The sequence below is a fragment of the Oncorhynchus mykiss genome, chromosome 2 (assembly GCF_057628025.1).
Source record: "Oncorhynchus mykiss isolate SJ-2025 chromosome 2, ASM5762802v1, whole genome shotgun sequence".
Lineage (NCBI taxonomy): Eukaryota > Metazoa > Chordata > Actinopteri > Salmoniformes > Salmonidae > Oncorhynchus > Oncorhynchus mykiss.
In genome coordinates this window covers 28087697-28107867 of record NC_143023.1, presented here as the reverse complement: position 1 = coordinate 28107867, position 20171 = coordinate 28087697, and positions in this window count along the sequence as shown.

Sequence of the window (20171 nt, the reverse complement as noted above, 5' to 3'; positions counted from 1 at the left end):
ACATCTGAGACAGAAAGTGAGTGCATGCACTCTTGGTCTCATCATCATACGTTGTCCTATAAAAAGTAGACTACCTGCATTTCCCTTGGAAGACAAGTTGCCTCCTGGCATCCCTCATTCTCTTCCCTCCCATCCTTCCCTCTTCTCCACGGGGATATTTTCTGCCAGCTTAGCCTGGGAGATGAGATGCGCTCTGACAAGCCCAGATGGGCAGCACTGGCATATGGGGGTAAGTGACAGTGGCCTGCCCCCAGAGTGGAGGAGTGGCAGGGGGGAGCCGGGTGGCAGAGCATAGCAGAATGAATGTGCGTCCCAAATTGCACCCCTTTCTCTATAAAGTGAACTACTTTTGACCATAGGGCTCTGCTCAATAGTAGTGCACTATGTAGGAAATAGGGTGCCATTTCGGACTCAGCTTCTGAGTGAATGGCTGTAATGGAGGAAGAATGAGAAGAACTCTCACAGTGGCTATGAAGAACATTCAGCACTAGAAGTTTGGAGTTTGTCACCTTACCAAGTGTAAAAGCAAGCTGGAGAGACATAACATATAGTGTGACTATATGATTTGTGGGATGATGCTCATCATAAAAATTTTAGGACTCTTCTACTCCCTCCCCATGACGCGAAGCAGCAACCGAGCCTGATGTGATGGTAGCCGAAGTGGGGATACACCTTCTGGAAAGCCATTTATCCATGCAGACTTGGTGTCAGTCTAAATATAAGGGTGTCAGCTGCATTGTCTCTAATCAGCTGGTCACAAAGGACTAGCCTGGGTGTAGAAATATATATATTTTTTTGTTTGCTCAAGGTCCCACCAGTGAGCCTCACATAAGTCAAGCCACTCAATGTGCAAAATACGTTATTTAGGGAAGTCAGAAGTTGGCAGGTAGCAGCTACTGAACTGCTCGTATAGGCCTGTGTGTCCGACTGCAGAGGGAATGGATGTGTCTTTCTTATTTGTATTCAGACGGGGTTAAACCAGTGGCTCTTTTTCCTCCAAAAGAGAGCAGTAACTCAGCAGTTGTTTTTTTTTATACTTGCAGAAATGCCCCAACGCTGAAACAAGGGGAGAAGGTTAATCTGCCGGCTTTTGAAGTCAGGGTTATGTCTCATTGACTATACACAAAAGGGAAAGCTACTCAAGGCTGCTTTGAACTCAAAATAATGCAGCTTTTCCATCTCTGTGATTTATCTTTGAACTGCTTAGTAAAGGGTTAAGGTGACTTTGGGGATTTAGCACACAACATAATGTAGTGCTGTATTATACAATACATTTCCTCTGTGATATCACAATGATATCCTCATAGTAAACTCAAGGTTATTTTGACAAAATGTGCTGCTAACAAAATTCTTTAGCAGAAGAAGAGCAATTAACACTTTGTGGCCTGGTTTGGTTAATGTGCAAACCATGTTCAGGACTTGATACTGAAAGCTTGAGTTGGTTTTCATTTCCACACCAGATATTTTCCCACAGCACACCTGAGAAGTTTCAAAAACATGCACGTTGACATGTTCATTTGCAGAACACCTGAGACCAGCCTGAAGAAGGTGCTGTAAATGATGCTATGGCAATGCACCTTTCATCATTACAGCAACATACCTGAGAGAGGAGCCGTAAAGATTCTCTCATTATTATCACAGACAGTCTCCGACTTGAGTACATTTCCTCACAAAGTATTCATATCCCTTGACTTATTCCACATTTTGTTGTGTCAAAATTGATTAAATTGATTGTTTTTCTCACCCATCTACACACAATTCCCCATAATGACAAAGTAAAAACATGTTTTAGAAATGTTTGAACATTTATGGAAATTAAATACAGAAATATCTCATTCACTTAAGTATTCACAGCACTGAGTCAATACTTATGTTAGAATCACCTTTGGCAGCGATTACAGCTGGGAGTCTTTCTGGGTAAGTCTCTAAGATCTTTACACACCTTTATTGTTCAATAGTTGCACATTATTATTTTAAAATTCTTCAAGCTCTGTCAAGTTGGTTGGTGATCATTGCTAGACAGCCATTTCCAAGTCTTGCCATAGATTTTCAAGACAATTTAAGTCAAAACTGTAACTAGGCCACTCAGGAACATTCAGTGTTGTCTTGGTAAGCAACTAGGTTATTGTCCTGCTAAAAGGTGAATTTGTCTCCCAGTGTCTGGTGGAAAGCAGACTGAACCATGTTTTCCTCTAGGATTTTGCCTGTCCTCAGCTCTATTCCATTTATTTTTATCCTAAAAAAACTTCCTAGTCCTTGCCAATGGCAAGCATACCCGTAACATGATGCAGCCACCACCATGCATGAAAATATAAAGAGTGGTACTCAGTGATTTGTTGTGTTGGATTTGCCCCAAACATGCTTTGTATTCAGGACATTAAGTTAATTTATTTGCCACAAACAGGACGCATGTTTAGGAATATTTTTCATTCTGTACAAGCTTCCTTTTTTTCATTCTGTCATTTAGGTTAGTATTGTGGAGTAACTACAATGTTGTTGATCCATCATCAGTTGTCTCTTATCACAGCCATTAAACTCTGTAACTATTTTAAAGTCACCATTGGTCTCATGGTGAAAACTCTGAGAGGTTTCCTTCTTCTCCGGCAACTGAGTTAGGAATGACGCATGTCTCTTTGTAGTGACTAGGTGTATTGATACACCATCCAAAGTGTAATTAATAACTTCCCCTTGCTCAAAGTGATATTCAATGTCTGCTTTTATATTTTTACCAATAGCTTCCCTTCTATGCGAATCATTTGAAAACCTCCCTGGTCTTTGTGGTTGAATCTGTGTTTGAAATCCACTGCTCGACTGAGGGCTAGGGACCTAGTCATTCAAAAATCATGTTAAACACTATTATTGCTCACAGAGTGAATCCATGCAACTTATTATGTGACTTGTTTAAGCACCTTTTTATTCCTGAATTTATTTAGGCTTGCCATAATAAAAGGGATTGAATACTTACTGACTCAAGATATTTCAGCTTTAATTTGAATGAATTTGCAAACATTTCTAAAAACATTATTCCACTTTAATATTGTGGCCAGTGACACAACATATCAATTTAATCAATGTTGAATTCAGGCTGTAACACAAGAAAATGTGGGAAAAGTCAAGGGCTGTGAACTTTCTGAAGTCACTGTACCTGGAATAATAGAAAGGAATGAGTTTTTTCCTTTCCCTTTTCTTGTTTTCCTTTCCTTTCATTTGCTTTCCCTTTCCATTCCTTTCCCTTCCTTTCCTTTCCTCCCCTCTGTTCCAGCCTGACCTTTTCCTTATCTCTCCATCCTCACCTCCAAGCCGAGGGAACAAGCCCAAAGACGTCATCATCAATACGACGTGGTGGTGTGCCGTTACTAAATACCCCAATGCGAAGAGAGAGAGTGGAGTCTGTAAGTGAGGTACAAAGCAAAGACCATTGGAAAAAACCAAGAGCCCGAAAATAGTATTCCACAAACAGGTAGAACATCACAAATGGATTCCAAGGGCAAAAAGTGATGAGTTTGCCAGTGCTACAAAAATGGGTTTAAAATGTTAATTGTTTGTCACGCTTTACATTGCATTGTTGGTATTACTGTTATTACTGTGTTTTTTATTTTATTTTCTTATTTTACCTTTATTTAACTAGGCAAGTCAGTTAAGAACAAATTCTTATTTTCAATGACGGCCTAGGAACAGTGGGATAACTGCCTGTTCGGGGGTTAGAACGACATATTTGTACCTTGTCAGCTCGGGGACATGAACTTGCAACCTTTCGGTTACTAGTCCAACGCTCTAACCACTAGGATTAGTGTGTACTTATTTACATAAATACAGTGAAACAAGTATTGTATTCTATTTACTCATTGTTACAGTGTATTCACACAAAGAGGGTGTTAAGGCTTGGGTTGGTGTTAACGGTTAAGGGTTAGGGTTGTGGTTGAGGCCAGTGTTAGGGTTGGGGTTAGGGTTGTGGTTGAGACTAGGGTTAGTGTTGAACTGGGATGTGGACATGAAGCTAGGGTTAGGGTTGTGGTTGAGGATCGGTTTAGGGTTGAACTGGGATGTGGACATGAAGCTAGGGTTAGGGTTGTGGTTGAGGATCGGTTTAGGGTTGAACTGGGATGTGGACATGAAGCTAGGTTTAGGGTTGTGGTTGAGGATCGGTTTAGGGTTGAACTGGGATGTGGACATGAAGCTAAGGTTAGGGTTGTGGTTGAGGATCGGTTTAGGGTTGAACTGGGATGTGGACATGAAGCTAGGGTTAGGGTTGTGGTTGAGGATCGGTTTAGGGTTGAACTGGGATGTGGACATGAAGCTAGGGTTAGGGTTGTGGTTGAGGATCGGTTTAGGGTTGAACTGGGATGTGGACATGAAGCTAAGGTTAGGGTTGTGGTTGAGGATCGGTTTAGGGTTGAACTGGGATGTGGACATGAAGCTAGGGTTGTGGTTGAGGATCGGTTTAGGGTTGAACTGGGATGTGGACATGAAGCTGGGGTTATGGTTGTGGTTGAGGATCGGTTTAGGGTTGAACTGGGATGTGGACATGAAGCTAGGGTCAGGGTTGTGGTTGAGGCTGGGGTTAGTGTTGAACTGGGATGTGGACATGAAGCTAAGGTTAGGGTTGTGGTTGAGGATCGGTTTAGGGTTGAACTGGGATGTGGACATGAAGCTAGGGTCAGGGTTGTGGTTGAGGCTGGGGTTAGTGTTGAACTGGGATGTGGACATGAAGCTAAGGTTAGGGTTGTGGTTGAGGATCGGTTTAGGGTTGAACTGGGATGTGGACATGAAGCTAGGGTTAGGGTTGAACTGGGATGTGGACGTGAAGCTAAGGTTAGGGTTGTGGTTGAGGATCGGTTTAGGGTTGAACTGGGATGTGGACATGAAGCTAGGGTTAGGGTTGTGGTTGAGGATCGGTTTAGGGTTGAACTGGGATGTATACATGAAGCTAGGGTTAGGGTTGTGGTTGAGGATCGGTTTAGGGTTGAACTGGGATGTGGACATGAAGCTAGGGTTAGGGTTGTGGTTGAGGATCGGTTTAGGGTTGAACTGGGATGTGGACATGAAGCTAGGGTTAGGGTTGTGGTTGAGGATCGGTTTAGGGTTGAACTGGGATGTGGACATGAAGCTGGGGTTAGGGTTGTGGTTGAGGATCGGTTTAGGGTTGGACTGGGATGTGGACATGAAGCTAGGGTTAGGGTTGTGGTTGAGGATCGGTTTAGGGTTGAACTGGGATGTGGACATGAAGCTGGGGTTAGGGTTGTGGTTGAGGATCGGTTTAGGGTTGGACTGGGATGTGGACATGAAGCCTCAACCCTAACCTTATGTACAGTTTAGCAATACCTATCATGACCTAGGCCTAGATTAAATCCATAGCGCGAAATATCAGAGTAAAGCGTCATTGACATTTAAAGGCAATATTCCTGTGTTTGCGGAGACTGCATTCACGGTAAAAGCTGCATATCTCGGCTCAGTTGGAAATTACCTTTAAATGGCAACCGCTACAACATCTAGCGTCTAGCCCTTAGCATTATGAGCTTTTGTTGCAAGGTGCCCCATAATATTATATTGTGCTCAGCTGACATAGTCCCAACACTATTGGGTGCAGTCAGTGCAATTTAGTAACAGGAAATTAGCTCTGCCAGTGCACTGGTTAATATATCCTCCAAACGCTTCCAAACTGGAAAATCTACCGGAATTCATACTTTCCAGAGGGGAGAGGGAGTGAGCAGAATGAGAGTGTACTAGGTTGTGAAAATAACATTCTGTTCTCCAGTGTGAATTTCTGTCCTGTTGAATATCCTCTTTTTCCAGTTTCATTGGTCCATCAACTATTCATTTCAACCCCTTTCACCATTCCATGATATACTTTTGATCGTTGAGGTTTACAAAGCTGCATATCTTTACACATATTTTGCTTTAAGCCCTTTTCCATGTAGCCTATTAGGAATTGCCTCAAATGGTGATTTCATGTGAATATGGAAGTCTGCTTTTACTTGACAAAGTCCTAGACTGGTGTTTGGTGTGAGGTTATATTAGTTAGGATTCTCAGTTTTATGGCTTTGCTAAGTGTTGCTTTGCCTGGAAGAATTTATCTTGATGGGCCTGCCAGTCAGCAGACGCAATTACAAAGAGAACAAAGCCTTAGCTCTCTGAGAGATGTATAATTACCTCAAAGCATCTCTGTCTCTCGATCTCTCTCTTGATCTCTCTGTCTCTCAATCTCTGTCTCTCGATCTCTCTCTTGATCTCTCTGTCTCTCAATCTCTGTCTCTCGATCTCTCTCTCTCTCGATCTCTCGTTCTCTCTCTCTATATCTTTCTGTGTAATCACAATATTTGTGTTTATGACAGTTGCTCCCCTAGTTATGATTAATTGAAAGGTTTCCATAAAAATAATTGCACGCTCAGGAAACACGTTGGAGACTTCTGTTGTGAGGACTAAGCTTGACTAAGCTTGAAACCACAGTGCATTCCATTTGGTTGGAGGCTGTGCCTTTATTTCTGTTATGTCTGATGGTGTGGTTTTTCTCCCCTAAAAGACTAAATGTTAGTTTTGGTAAATAGATCCACTAAAATGCAACTTTTGTGGAAAGGCTTATACATACCCATTGGCAAACAGATCATAGAAAAATAAGACATGACGGAGGAGAAAATAATAAAAGAGGACAATAAATAATGATTGCCAGTTGAAGATCAGAGATGAGAAGTGTTCATTGCTTTTTTTTAAACCATTAAAATGTTGCTCTTATCTAAGGCCAAATGACAAAGTGGCCCAATGGCAGAGGATGAGTCAGGTTGAAGAGGGAGGGACAGGTGGCTCAGGGATATGTTTATCTGCAACGATTAACTTTAACATTTACATGCAAATTAACTGGTAAGTGGCAAGTCCTCTGAGCATCAACACTGAGTTAGCCCGCTGAGCTGAAGCCTAGGCATTAGCTCACGGGAGCTAATGCGAGTCCTCAAATCTCATGCAAGGTTAGTCATCAGGCAAGCATGGTTCTGGACCACTTCTTACACAAGCACTCTGCTAGGGTTTATTTGTGGTGCATTAACGTCTGTCAAGAAAATTTAAAAGCTGAAGATGACAGCAAATGTGTAAACATCCTTTTATTCATGTCTGGGTAGCAGTAATAAGAGCATGCAGGGAATGGACTGCCAATTAAGGGAAGATTTCAGGGGGAACGCAGAGATTATAAAATGAGCTGAGCCTAAAGCTTTGCACTGTTGGAATAATCATGATTTATAGTAGAAGCACTGACAAAAATCCTTTCTGTACATTTACATCAAACTGACAAGAAAATAAGATAACACTCCTCTTATCGTGATTAATTGAAAAAGTGCACAACTTTATTTAACAACAAAAGACAGACTTTAGAGATCTAACGGTTATCATTCAGATTCAGGCGTTTCCTCTCATGTTGGAACGATATGGAATCAACGTGAATGTGATTTCAGGGAGCAACCTCAATCACTATTCCTCAATATCTGTGATCCAATTAAATCTTTCCACATGGATTGGGAGTATCACTGTCTGAAGCTTTGAATATTTTTTGGAGGAAGAGACTACTTAAATCTGTAGATATGAAGTAACTTCATGCACTCACATTTTTTTTTTAGCACATAGCATGCAAGAAAGTTGCCATAAATGTTTTACCAATGATCAGGTTAGCTCTTATAATAAGAGCACAACTGTGACTGACTGCTAAGCTATTGGACTGTAGATGGATACCACCATCCATGGGACGGTCCCGAATGGCACAAGCAAGGTAATTGCTCCAGGGGAACTGTTCAATGGTGACCCTGGCTGTGACCCCAATCCCTGCGGTGTCTCAGGGGGGAGTTGGGACATGCAAGAAACATATTTCCATGACACACCACCCACTGGACACAGACATCAATTCAAAGTCTATTCCACGTTGGTTCAACCTAATTTACTTGACATGACGTGGAAACATTGATTCAACCAGTGTGTGCCCAGTGGGTTGTGTGTAACAGGACAAATATAAGCACCCTCAAAAATATTATTATTACAGTTTTTTCCAACTGCTTACACAGGTTTTCAAAACGGTCTCCTTTTTTTCAAATCTCTACACACAATTCCCAAAACTGCACACACAAAATGCAAAATGCCTCACATCTCCTTCAAAATGTAACACTACATTCAAAATGCCAGAAACACATGTCAGAATGAAGCATTTGCATCAAATGGCCAACACTGCTTTCATAATACTACATTTTTGGATATACCATGTAAACACTGTTGTTCTAAATCTAAAACTCTTCGGTCTTTCATAGGCTTATATCTACATTTCAATACAATGTTCTACAGTGAAAGTAATCTGCTGAGGGGTAACAAGTACACTGTAAACACCAATGCAATGTAGAAACAGAAAATATTTATTCGGCCAAACATTACTGTTGTATTCAGTAGCATACAACAAAACCATAAACATTTGTAAACCAAAAGTATATTCTTTAGAATAAACATCGAGGGAAGTATCTCCTAGCATGGCGTATCCAACCTTGGACAGAGGCAACCTCTATGTCCCCACATGCATCCTCCATTGCCTGGAGAAGCAGCATGCGGGCATAGGGTTGGCGATCATACACTTTCCAGCGCCAGGCTGAGAATAATTATTCTATGGGATTTAGATAAGGTGAATATGGGGGTAGGTACAAAACTACAAATTGTGGATGGGTGGCAAACCAGTTTGGGACCAGAACAGCCCGGTGAAAACTAACATTGTCCCATAAAACCACAAATCTAGCAGGCTCCTGATCTGGATCAGGGTCAAGCATTGTGTAAATTGCTTCCAGAAAAGTGAGCATATGGCCGGTGTTGTACGGACCCACCCAGTGTGATGGAGAACCCGTTTTGAGTGATGGCAGCACACATGGTTATATTACCCCATGCTGTCCAGGGACATTGGTAATTGCCCTCTGTCCTATTACATTTCTTCCGCGGTGCCTGGTTTTGGTGAGGTTGTATCCAACCTCATCCACATAAATAAATGAATGGCGAATTACATGGGCATCCAGCTCCAATACTCTCTGTAACAGACAAAAGGATATACAGATGAGTAAATATGGTATGTCTGAAGTACTGGAAGTAGTGTTGCATACATACCGCTACAAAGTCATGTCGCATATTCTTGACTGTCAGAGTTTCTCTCAAATGGCACCTTGTAAAGTTGTTTCATCGTCACTCGGTGCCGTTGGAGGATGTGTTGTATGGTCGACAGGCTTACAGCATTGATGTTGTTAAATATGGTGTCATTATTCAAGATAAGCTCTCTTATCTCGCGAATCCTAATTGCATTGTCGACCAAAACCATATTTATAATTGCAGTCTCTTGTACATCTGTAAACAAGTGTCCTCATCCTCCATGATGTCTTTGCCTTTCCACTCTAAAGAATTCAAACACAGTATGTGTTCAGCATAGGAACTGTAAACAATGTACAAAAAAATTTAGTACAGCATGATAACCAACCTCATTCATTCAATGCAGTGCAGTAAATGGATGGATGAGAGTTACAAATGTTTATGCAATACTATGCAGTCATACGTGTTTTACAGTACATTACTGTAATGCTAAAATAGTCATTAGATAGTTGCATACCTGTTCTCATTTCTGAAGGTTTGAATTATGGATGCCACTGTAAATCGACTCAAGTTGGGCTGGACTCTCAGTCCAGCCTCTCTCATGGTCAAACTGTGGTTGATCACATGATCAACAAGTGTTGCCCTAATCTCATCAGAGATGGCTCTCCTTCCTTCTCTTCTTTGCCCTCGTCCTCTTCTTCCTCTTCCTCTCCCTCCTACTCCTCTTTCTCTCTGTCCATTGTTGGCATCCATTGTTCAAAACAGGTATTCTGACCTTTGACCTATTTATAGGCCTATACTACAGTAAAGCAGTGATTGGTTAGTGATCAGTTAAGCTATTAGTGTTTGCACATGTGAGGAGTGTGTGTGTGACCTGGTGAATAAGTGTAGCATTTTGATTGGTTGTGTTTGGAAAAGGAAAGCAAGTCACTTCCTGTTAGATTTTTGTGTTTTAGGTAGAGAATTGTGTGTAGTGTTTTGAAAAAAGTGTTTTATGCAATTGACAAGTGAGTCAAAGGCTGAGAAATAGCTTATGGTTTTGGATATTTGGTGTGTAGTTTAGCACTTTGAGTGAGAGGTTTCAAAAATCGTGTGACATGAAAAGATTTTGTGTGTAAGCAGTTGAAAAAAACTGTAATATTATTATTGTAAATAGTGCCCTTGTTTTGACCAGGGCCCTGATCAAATGTAGTGCACTATGAAGGAAACACTTTAGTTACCCATTCAATTTCATCTCACAGAGAAAAGGCCGTCTTTAATTATCTTAATCAGATTTTTCTACAGCTGAGTTGGTTCAGTGGCTGGCTGTTCTATTGATAGTTTTCTATTTTTAATAGAATGGGTAGCATGGATAAAACGCTGTAATAGCCTCCAAAGTGAGAGAATATAGATTGAACACAATCAAAGAATGCAATTTGTGACTCATCTCTTTTAGAGACATTTTATAATTGTTTTTGTTTGCTCAGCCTCTTTGTACCTTACAAAGTAGTTTTCCATCTTATTGTGAGATTTTCTTCTCTGAAACAACCTGTATTCTGCATTGGCTATGTAACGATGACTATTCCCCTTGCAGTAACAAAGAAATGGATTGGCGATACACTACCACTCCACACACAGATGGTCAGTCTGTCATGATGAATAACATTGTCGCTGGGAGATGATTTTCTCCACGTGTAATGTTGAGTTTTAATAGCATGCTAGCCCTGACCTGTCTCCTGTTACTTCAATTATGCATGGAGAGTACTGTGCTGTGCTCCTCCCTTAAGAATGTGTAATGTGTGTTCAGTGGCGGTTCTAGCTTGTATGGCTCTCTGGGCTAATTTTTATTCAGACATTTGGAACAACACAAATAAATAATCCTAACATTTAAAACTATATAAATATACAAATATATGTACAAATAACACTAATAAATAACAAAAATAAGTAACAAAGACAAATAGAAACACATTTTTTGTTGATATGGCACTCGAGCAGCAATACATCACCCAGCCCCCAACACTGTCAACCAAGAGTTAAGACTAAACCAATTCACCTTGGTGGTGTGCAGACTGGTTTTATATTACTCTTAATGATTTCACACAAACCAGAAAAAAATGCAACAATATGTCTGTGAAACTATATATTCACAGTATTATGAATGAATTGTGGTTTATTTGGTATCATTTCGTAGTGTGACTGATTTTACTAATTGCATTAGTACTGTACAAAGTTGGTACTCTATTTGATAAATTCCCCCGCTCCCACTACCCCTGGCTTCCAGTGGTAGGGGGACCTCAGGAGACCTGAGGTCAACCTGCCCCTGCCCCTGCCCCCCTCCCCATCTCGTACTTCTGAGTGGGAGGCTCACAAACTAGAATCAGGGCGCCCACTCCGACAAGGTTAATTGACCCACAGTCCCACACCGTGACATGATATCATTGAAGTGACGTGCAAATGAGCGATAGAAAACAGATCGTGAAAATGTCACCATTCCTAATTTTTGGCTGCGGGCGCCCTGTGCCGCCCCCAGCAAGATGCCAACCTGTCGCCTATACCTAAATCCGCCACTGTGCGTGTTTGTCTGACATTACGGGTTTGACAAGACACCAGACCAGAGAGTCTTTTACTCACGACACATCCACCATGATGAGAACTCACCTAGCTATGCATTAGAATAGTATGACTAAGTCCGTATCCTTAATGGCACCCTATTTCCTATGTAGGGCCTATAGGAAATTGGGTGCTATTTAGGACACAGCCCTGTTTAACATCTGTGTACTGCAGATTCTCAGGGTTAAGGTGCCAACCATTATCTGATCATAGGGAGATGCTGTATGAAGGATCTAATATTTTTTCTTCATCTTTTCTTTCCTGCCCTACCATCTCTACCATCTCTACCATCCCTACCATCTCTACCATCTCTACCATCCCTACCATCTCTACCATCTCTACCATCCCTACCATCCCTACCATCTCTACCATCCCTACCATCTCTACCATCCCTACCATCTCTACCATCCCTACCATCCCTACCATCTCTACCATCCCTACCATCTCTACCATCCCTACCATCCCTACCATCCCTACCATCTCTACCATCCCTACCATCTCTACCATCCCTACCATCTCTACCATCCCTACCATCTCTACCATCTCTACCATCCCTACCATCTCTACCATCCCTACCATCTCTACCATCCCTACCATCCCTACGATCCCTACCATCTCTACCATCCCTACCATCCCTACCACCCCTACCACCTCTACCATCTCTACCATCCCTACCATCTCTACCATCCCTACCATCCCTACCATCTCTACCATCCCTACCATCCCAACAGCATGGGTCAATAAATGAAAAACAAGAAGAAGTCATCTTAACAAATACAACTACAGTGCTAATAATAACCATATTTTAGCTAACATGGTGAGAAAAGATGGAAAGCCACTGAAGGAGCGAAGAAGATGCAGATGAAACACAATAGTTCAATATTTACAAAATGTAGACCAAACACTGTGTTTAAAAGAAAGCCCTAATGATCAAAAATGGCAACTAGGATATTAGTGGAGAAAGTGTGAAAAATAGAACAGTAGTTAAAGTGCTTTGATGTTGTGCCACATGGACTAGCAACACAGTGGATTAGAGTGATTTGAGGTATTAAAGCTGGAGATGAAACATGGCCTGTGTCCCAAATGGCACCTTATTCCCTATATAATGTATTATTTGTTGGTCTAAAGTAGTGCAATATAAAGGAAATAGGGGGTCATTTGGAATGCACAGGGATAAGAAGAACAGTACACTCCGTCCGTACGTCAATAACAGTCAATTGTATTCACTCAGTAGTACAGAATGAAACGTCATGTTCTTGAAATGCAGGAAAGGTTCGTTATTCATATAACATTGATAACATGATCACTTCTCAATCACTGTTGGGTACAGTAACTAAATGTGTGATTGTTGTGTGGCGCAAATATAATTGTTCATTCATAACAGTCAACAATATGAAAATATGAAAACATGTAAATCATGCCATCTGTGCTTGACCCAGGGGAGAACGACTGCCCCCTCTCATTGAAGCCATGGAAGTCCAAGGCAGAAAACAGGATCTCCCATTATAGTGAATGGACAAATGTCAATCTTCATGGTCAATCTTTGTGTAAATAAAATAAAAATCTATGACAATTATGGTACTAATAATTGCTTCTATTACACCATATGTATGTCCTTAAACCGATTATTTTAAAATCACACACATAAGAAGTTATAAGGAAAATGTTGTAGCTAATGGCAGCCTGCAGTATCCCGGTCATCCTTCAACTTAAATTACTCAATGAGAGAGGCAGCACTAAACTTGTCTGCAACGTCCCTTCTTGGAGTATCTCAAACTGTGCATGTTATGTCTCCATTAATATCCATCTTAACCGACTTCATTTGGCTTCAGTTTGCCATTGAGTATTCATAAAGGAATGAATGGCGTCATATGATCGATTGCTTAGTCCATTATATACCGTCATTGGCATAACTCCAAGGAAACGCTTTATTGCGAAGAGATTTATCAACATATTCATACTTGCAGACACAAGTGAATTCCTGCCCAAACAAACTCGTTTTTTCCCTTCAAATCATATACAGTAAAGTGTACAAAGGATCAATTGTCAAGGAGCACAATTTGGTTTGGTAATTTTGCTTTTCAAAAGAGAGTTACAGGTACAAAAACAAAATAAAAGCATACAAAGATGACCCGACCGATTCCCACCTCAGTCCCCATCAGATATGCGAGGGAAGCAGAGTTGGAGCTGACCGTGCCCAATTTGACTGTAGCATGGAGTGAGATTCCCAAAGGCTGGAGCTTTGGCCTTCTCACCCGCTCCAAGTTTGATCCAGTAGCATTCCAGTAGCGCTCACTTCAGGAGCTGAGGGCAAACCCGGCCCAGCATGCATTTGTAGTCTACTTGTATGCTGCTATAGCCCCTTGCCTTAGCTACTGTCATAGAGTTTGCTTAATATTTTCATAAAGAAACAAATAAAACACACAGGTGCTAAATCAAGGTGACTTACAAGATGAGGACCAAGAGCAAAAGGGGGAGTGCGATGATTTAGTTTCCACAACTAAAGAAGAGAGTAGACTAGAGTGCAATTGAGATTCCACAATGATTCTTTAGTTGTGGACACTAAATCATCATTGTGCAATCTCAATCGCACTCCACACTGCCCTTTCCCAACTGGATAAAAGGAACACCTATGTGAGAATGCTGTTCATTGACTACAGCTCACCATTCAACACCATCGTGCCCACAAAGCTCATCACTAAGGACCCTGGGACTAAACACCCCCCTCTGCAACTGGATCCTGGACTTCCTGCCGCCCCTATGTGATAACGGTAGGCAACAACACATCTGCCATGCTGATCCTCAATATGGGGGCCCCTCAGGAGTGCAAGCTTAGTCCACTCCTGTACTCCCTGTTCACCCATAACTGTGTGGGCAAGCACGACTCCAACACCATCATTTAGTTGGCTGACAACACAACAGTGGTAGGCCGGATTAGCGACAACCACGAGACAGCCTATAGGGAGGTCAGAGACCGGGCAGAGTGGTGCCAGGATAACAAACTCTCCCTCAATGTGAACACGTCCCCGTGCTTCTACACCTGCATTGCTTGCTGTTTGGGGTTTTAGGCTGGGTTTCTGTACAGCACTTTGAGATATCAGCTGATGTAAGAAGGGCTATATAAATCCATTTGATTTGATCTGATTTGATTCACATCAACGGGGCTGACGTGGAGCCGGTCAAGAGTTGCATGTTCCTTGGTGTCCACATTGCCAACAAACTATCATGGTCCAAACACACCAAGCCAGTCATGAAGAGGGCACGACAACACCTTTTCCCCCTCAGGAGACTGAAAAGATCTGGCATGTGTCCCCAGATCCTCAAAATGTTCTACAGGTGCACCATCGAGAGCATTCTGACCTGTTGCATCACCGCCTGGTATGGCAACTGCTCAGCATCCAACTGTAAGGCGCTGCAGAGGGTAGTGAGTACGGCCCAGTACATCACTGGGGCCAAGCTTCCTGCCATCCAGGACCTATATACTAGGCGGTGTCAGAGGAAGGCCCAAAAAATTGCAGAAGACTCCAGTCACCCAAATTGTAGAAAGTGTGTCATTGTAGCAAAGTATTTATAAACTAAAGATCAGATCTCTTAAACATTTTTTTCATTTTTTTCATTTCATCTATACAATAGGCCATATTTGATTTTGGCCCAATAGGCCTGGCATATTCCCACGTTCAAGGAGGTTTTGTTTTGATTAGGTTATTTTGCCTAAAAACCTTTAGAAAAATAAATACAAACTCTGCATCTCTGCATAGTCTGGCAAAAGTGGTCAAAAGGGTGATTAGCATCCCCAGTGGCTCTGCAAGTGTGGAGAGAATATTCTCCGCTGTGGGCCCGGCTCTCCAGGCACCATCGCATGAGCCTGAAGCCCCAGAGTGGCCAAACTCATGTTTATAAAAATGAATTCTAAAAAATGAACTCAAAGGCACTGCTCCATGAGTGGGATTTCCAAATGCTCAACTCCCCTCACATGCTCTGGTCCCCATCCATCCACCCGCCCTTATCCTCTCTTCCCGGCTGGAAACCATGCTTCCCACCCCAACCCCCACCCAAAGAAAGCATGCTTCCAACCACTTCCCATCCCACCCAGTAACCGGGGTTGCTTATTGCACTCACCCCCAAAACTACCAGAGACCCCCCCTGTACCACCCCTTCCCCATGGGCCTGAATGCAAATAAAGTTACATTGGTTTGTATGTGTGGGGCATTAGCTGAGATTGTTCTTTACAGAATCAAGTATATTTGTCCAGGCCTCAATTGTTGCTTGACAATCATCATTCATTCTCGCCGGTGATAATTCTAATGTTATAACTACTAATACCAGCAGCATACCACCCTGCATACCACTGCTGGCTTGCTTCTGAAGCTAAACAGGGTTGGTCCTGGTCAGTTCCTGGATGGGAGACCAGATGCTGCTGGAAGTGGTGTTGGAGGGCCAGTAGGAGGCACTCTTTCCTCTGGTCTAAAGAAATATCCCAATGCCCCAGGGCAGTGATTGGGGACACTGCCCTGTGTAGGGTGCCGTCTTTTGGATGGGACGTTAAACTGGTATCCTGACTCTCTGAGGTCATTAAAGATCCCATAGCATGTATCGTAAGAGTAGGGGTATTAACACTGGTGTCCTGGCTAATTCCCAATCTGGCCCTCAAACCCTCACGGTCACCTAATAATCCCCAGTTTACAATTGGCTCATTCATCCCTCTCCCCTGTATCTATTCCCCAGGTCGTTGCTGCAAATGAGAATGTGTTCTCAGTCAACTTACCTGGTAAAATAAAGGAGAAATGAAAAAAAGTAACTGAATCCACTAGTTAAATGTGAAAGAGTGAGGTGGTTGCCATCTTAGAGCCAACTATTTTTCACAGCAGTGCTGCCTGCCAGCAGTAATCTTCTGGGATTGATTGAGAGACTCAAAGGACTATCATCGTTAAGTAACATAATAGATGGAAAGCATTGAATATTGTAACCTTGCCCCAGAAGCATTTAACTGCAGGGAACTCCCACATCACATGAAGGAATGTTCCTACCTAATTTAGGTGACACAGTGAATAGTTGGGAGATGGGGCAAATTGAATTGTAAAATGGTTACTTGGTGTTAAATACAGCCTGTGAACAAATTTAAAATGTATAAATTGATGGTTCGGATTATGGGATGCGAAGGTTATATATTCTGTTCCAGTTAAAGGGTTGTTAAGATTCAATTAGATCTGTGGACTAGACTGTTTTAATGACTAGCTCAGAATATGAGCTTTCCAAAAGTTGTCTATATATTATAAATAGTATTTTTGGGAGATGATTTATTTATAAATCCCATCATTGGCTGTTTCGGTAGTTGGGTTTCCCAAGAGACACCATAGGCCAGCATAGCTGACTGAAATTATAAATATTATAGAAAAAGAAGTTGCTTGGTAATGTGTATGTATCTCTCACATTTTGGAATGTTCTCAAACCACTACATCGATAAGGGTACGGTTTCCACATTTGGACCATTGTGGTAATGCAAAAGGGCATCCTCCAGATCGCAAGGCATTACTGAGGTCTCAACCTTTAAGTCTCTACTGAAGACTCATCTCTTCAGTGGGTCATATGATTGAGTGTAGTCTGGCCCAGGAGTGGGAGGGTGAACGGAAAGGCTCTGGAGCAACGAACCGCCCTTGCTGTCTCTGCCTGGCCGGTTCCCCTCTTTCCACTGGGATTCTCTGCCTCTAACCCTATTCAGGGGCTGAGTCACTGGCTTTACTGGGGCTCTCTCATGCCGTCCCTGGAGGGGGTGCGTCACCTGAGTGGGCTGAGTCACTGATGTGGTCATCCTGTCTGGGTTGGCGCCCCTCCCCCCCCCCCCCCCCCCTTGGGTTGTGCCGTGGCGGAGGTCTTTGTGGGCTATACTCAGCCTTGTCTCAGGATGGTAAGTTGGTGGTTGAAGATATCCCTCTAGTGTTGTGGGGGCTGTGCTTTGGCAAAGTGGGTGGGGTTATATCCTTCCTGTTTGGCCCTGTCCGGGGGTGTCCTCGGATGGGGCCACAGTGTCTCCTGACCCCTCCTGTCTCAGCCTCCAGTATTTATGCTGCAGTAGTTTATGTGTCGGGGGGCTAGGGTCAGTTTGTTATATCTGGAGTACTTCTCCTGTCCTATTCGGTGTCCTGTGTGAATCTAAGTGTGCGTTCTCTAATTCTCTCCTTCTCTCTTTCTCTCTCTCGGAGGACCTGAGCCCTAGGACCATGCCCCAGGACTACCTGACATGATGACTCCTTGCTGTCCCCAGTCCACCTGGCTGTGCTGCTGCTCCAGTTTCAACTGTTCTGCCTTATTATTATTCGACCATGCTGGTCATTTATGAACATTTGAACATCTTGGCCATGTTCTGTTATAATCTCCACCCGGCACAGCCAGAAGAGGACTGGCCACCCCACATAGCCTGGTTCCTCTCTAGGTTTCTTCCTAGGTTTTGGCCTTTCTAGGGAGTTTTTCCTAGCCACCGTGCTTCTACACCTGCATTGCTTGCTGTTTGGGGTTTTAGGCTGGGTTTATGTACAGCACTTTGAGATATCAGCTGATGTACGAAGGGCTATATAAATAAACTTGATTTGATTTGATTTTGAAGTCTGAGCATGCCATTTTGATTCCCAGTTACATTGGTTTTCAATTTTATGTCAAATAGAAATTGTGTGAACAATAACAGAACCAAAGCTTATTTTAAATTCTTTATTTATCCCTATACTCAGCCAGGGGGCAGAAGAATCATGTCTAAACCAATTAAGGATGGGGCGAAATGCTCAAGCCTGAAAATACAACATTTGACATTTTGAAACAGATAGTTCTCCTACGTCTTCCCTGTTTGTAAATGTATACATTTTATCCGGGATAGTTTACCTTGTCATATATCTTTTAAAGCCACACTATGAATTTTATCCCAATAGGCAGAAGAAGGAGCCATGGGAAGCATTGAACTATATGAATTCAGTCGTGCCAATATATTCATTTTAACAGTAGATCTTCTGCTGGTTAAAGCAACTGGGATATTATTACATCTACTGAGGTCACATTGAATTGATTTGAAGATTCTGTTAAAGTTTCTGGTAATGGTTTAATCTAAAGAAGGAAATATATATAGTCCCAAATATTTTAAATAGGAAATGATTGTGATTCCATAAGTAGAGAGGGAGTCCTCCATCAGGGCCTTGAGAGACAGTTGGGCTGATTTGGTTAGATTCATTTGAATTGGATCGCCTTGTTTGCTGCTTCTAGTGACTCTGAACGAAGCAGAACAGATAGCGCCTGTTATAACTACAGCTGAGGGATTGGCATATATTATTTGAACAATTGGAGCCAATTCCCATATGTTCCAAAACAGACCATAGATATTACAATTCTATTCGATCAAATGCTTTTTCTGTATCAAGAGATAATACAGCCCAAATAGCTGTTGTTTCTGATTAAGCATCTAAGATATGTATTAGTCGACAGAGATAAATAGTCGACAGAGATAAACACTTTTTAACAAACCCACTTTAGTCTGTGTGGATCAATTTGGGTAAATAAGTCTCGAGACGAGACAATAACATTTTGGAAAACAGTTTAATATCTGTGCTCATCAAAGATAGGGGGCGATAATGAGAACACTGGTGGCATCCTTTTTTTAAAAATAAAAGCTACATTTGTGCTGTGTTCACATCTCTCCTAAATGAACTCTTGTGAACACCTGTATTAATAATTTCGAGCAATAGTGGACCTAATTGATTCCAAAATGTTAAATAGACCTCAGGAGGTATATTGTCCCCTCCAGGTGATTTTCCTTTATCATGCTATCCATTGCCCTTTTGAGTTCATTGAGAGAGATTTGGGCTCCCAAATGGCTTCCCCTGTTAAGAGAAGAAGAGTTCTTAATTATTTTAGAAAGGCTCTATTCAATCAGATCCGCTTTAAGCGACATCCACAAAGCGGTTGTTTTTGATGGTGTCGGAGGTGGAACTGCATTGGAGCTGCCACATCCACAAGTGGCTCGTGGAATTATACCTAAAGCAAACCTTCTCATTTTCTGCACAAAGAAATCCCATGCAGACTTGTTTACAAGTTCAAACACTTGTAAAAAAAATTTTTTTAAAAAGCTGAAATGTAATCCTCACCTCGATTAGGATGATAGAAATCTTCCTTATTTAGCTGAATGATTTTTCAATTTGAACATAATTATTTTTATATAGTCTACAAATTTTGAACTTCTAACTCAAGTGGTGCAGGTGTGCTTCGTGACAAAGATCGCAAGAGCAGCTGCTCATTGATTTATGCAGGTGTCTGCTATCCCCGGTTAAGGCTTGATCTGATTGAATCTAGTCCTTAGTCTGGTTTGGTGTAGATTTACAATCAGAAGTGAACAGTTATTTATAGAAGCAGGAGAATCTTTGATTGATTAATTTGGGTTTTGATAGGTATTCCTCTGTTTCAGATTCAATAGTTGCTAAATCAGCTAATTGATCATTACTGCGTAGTTTGTTTGT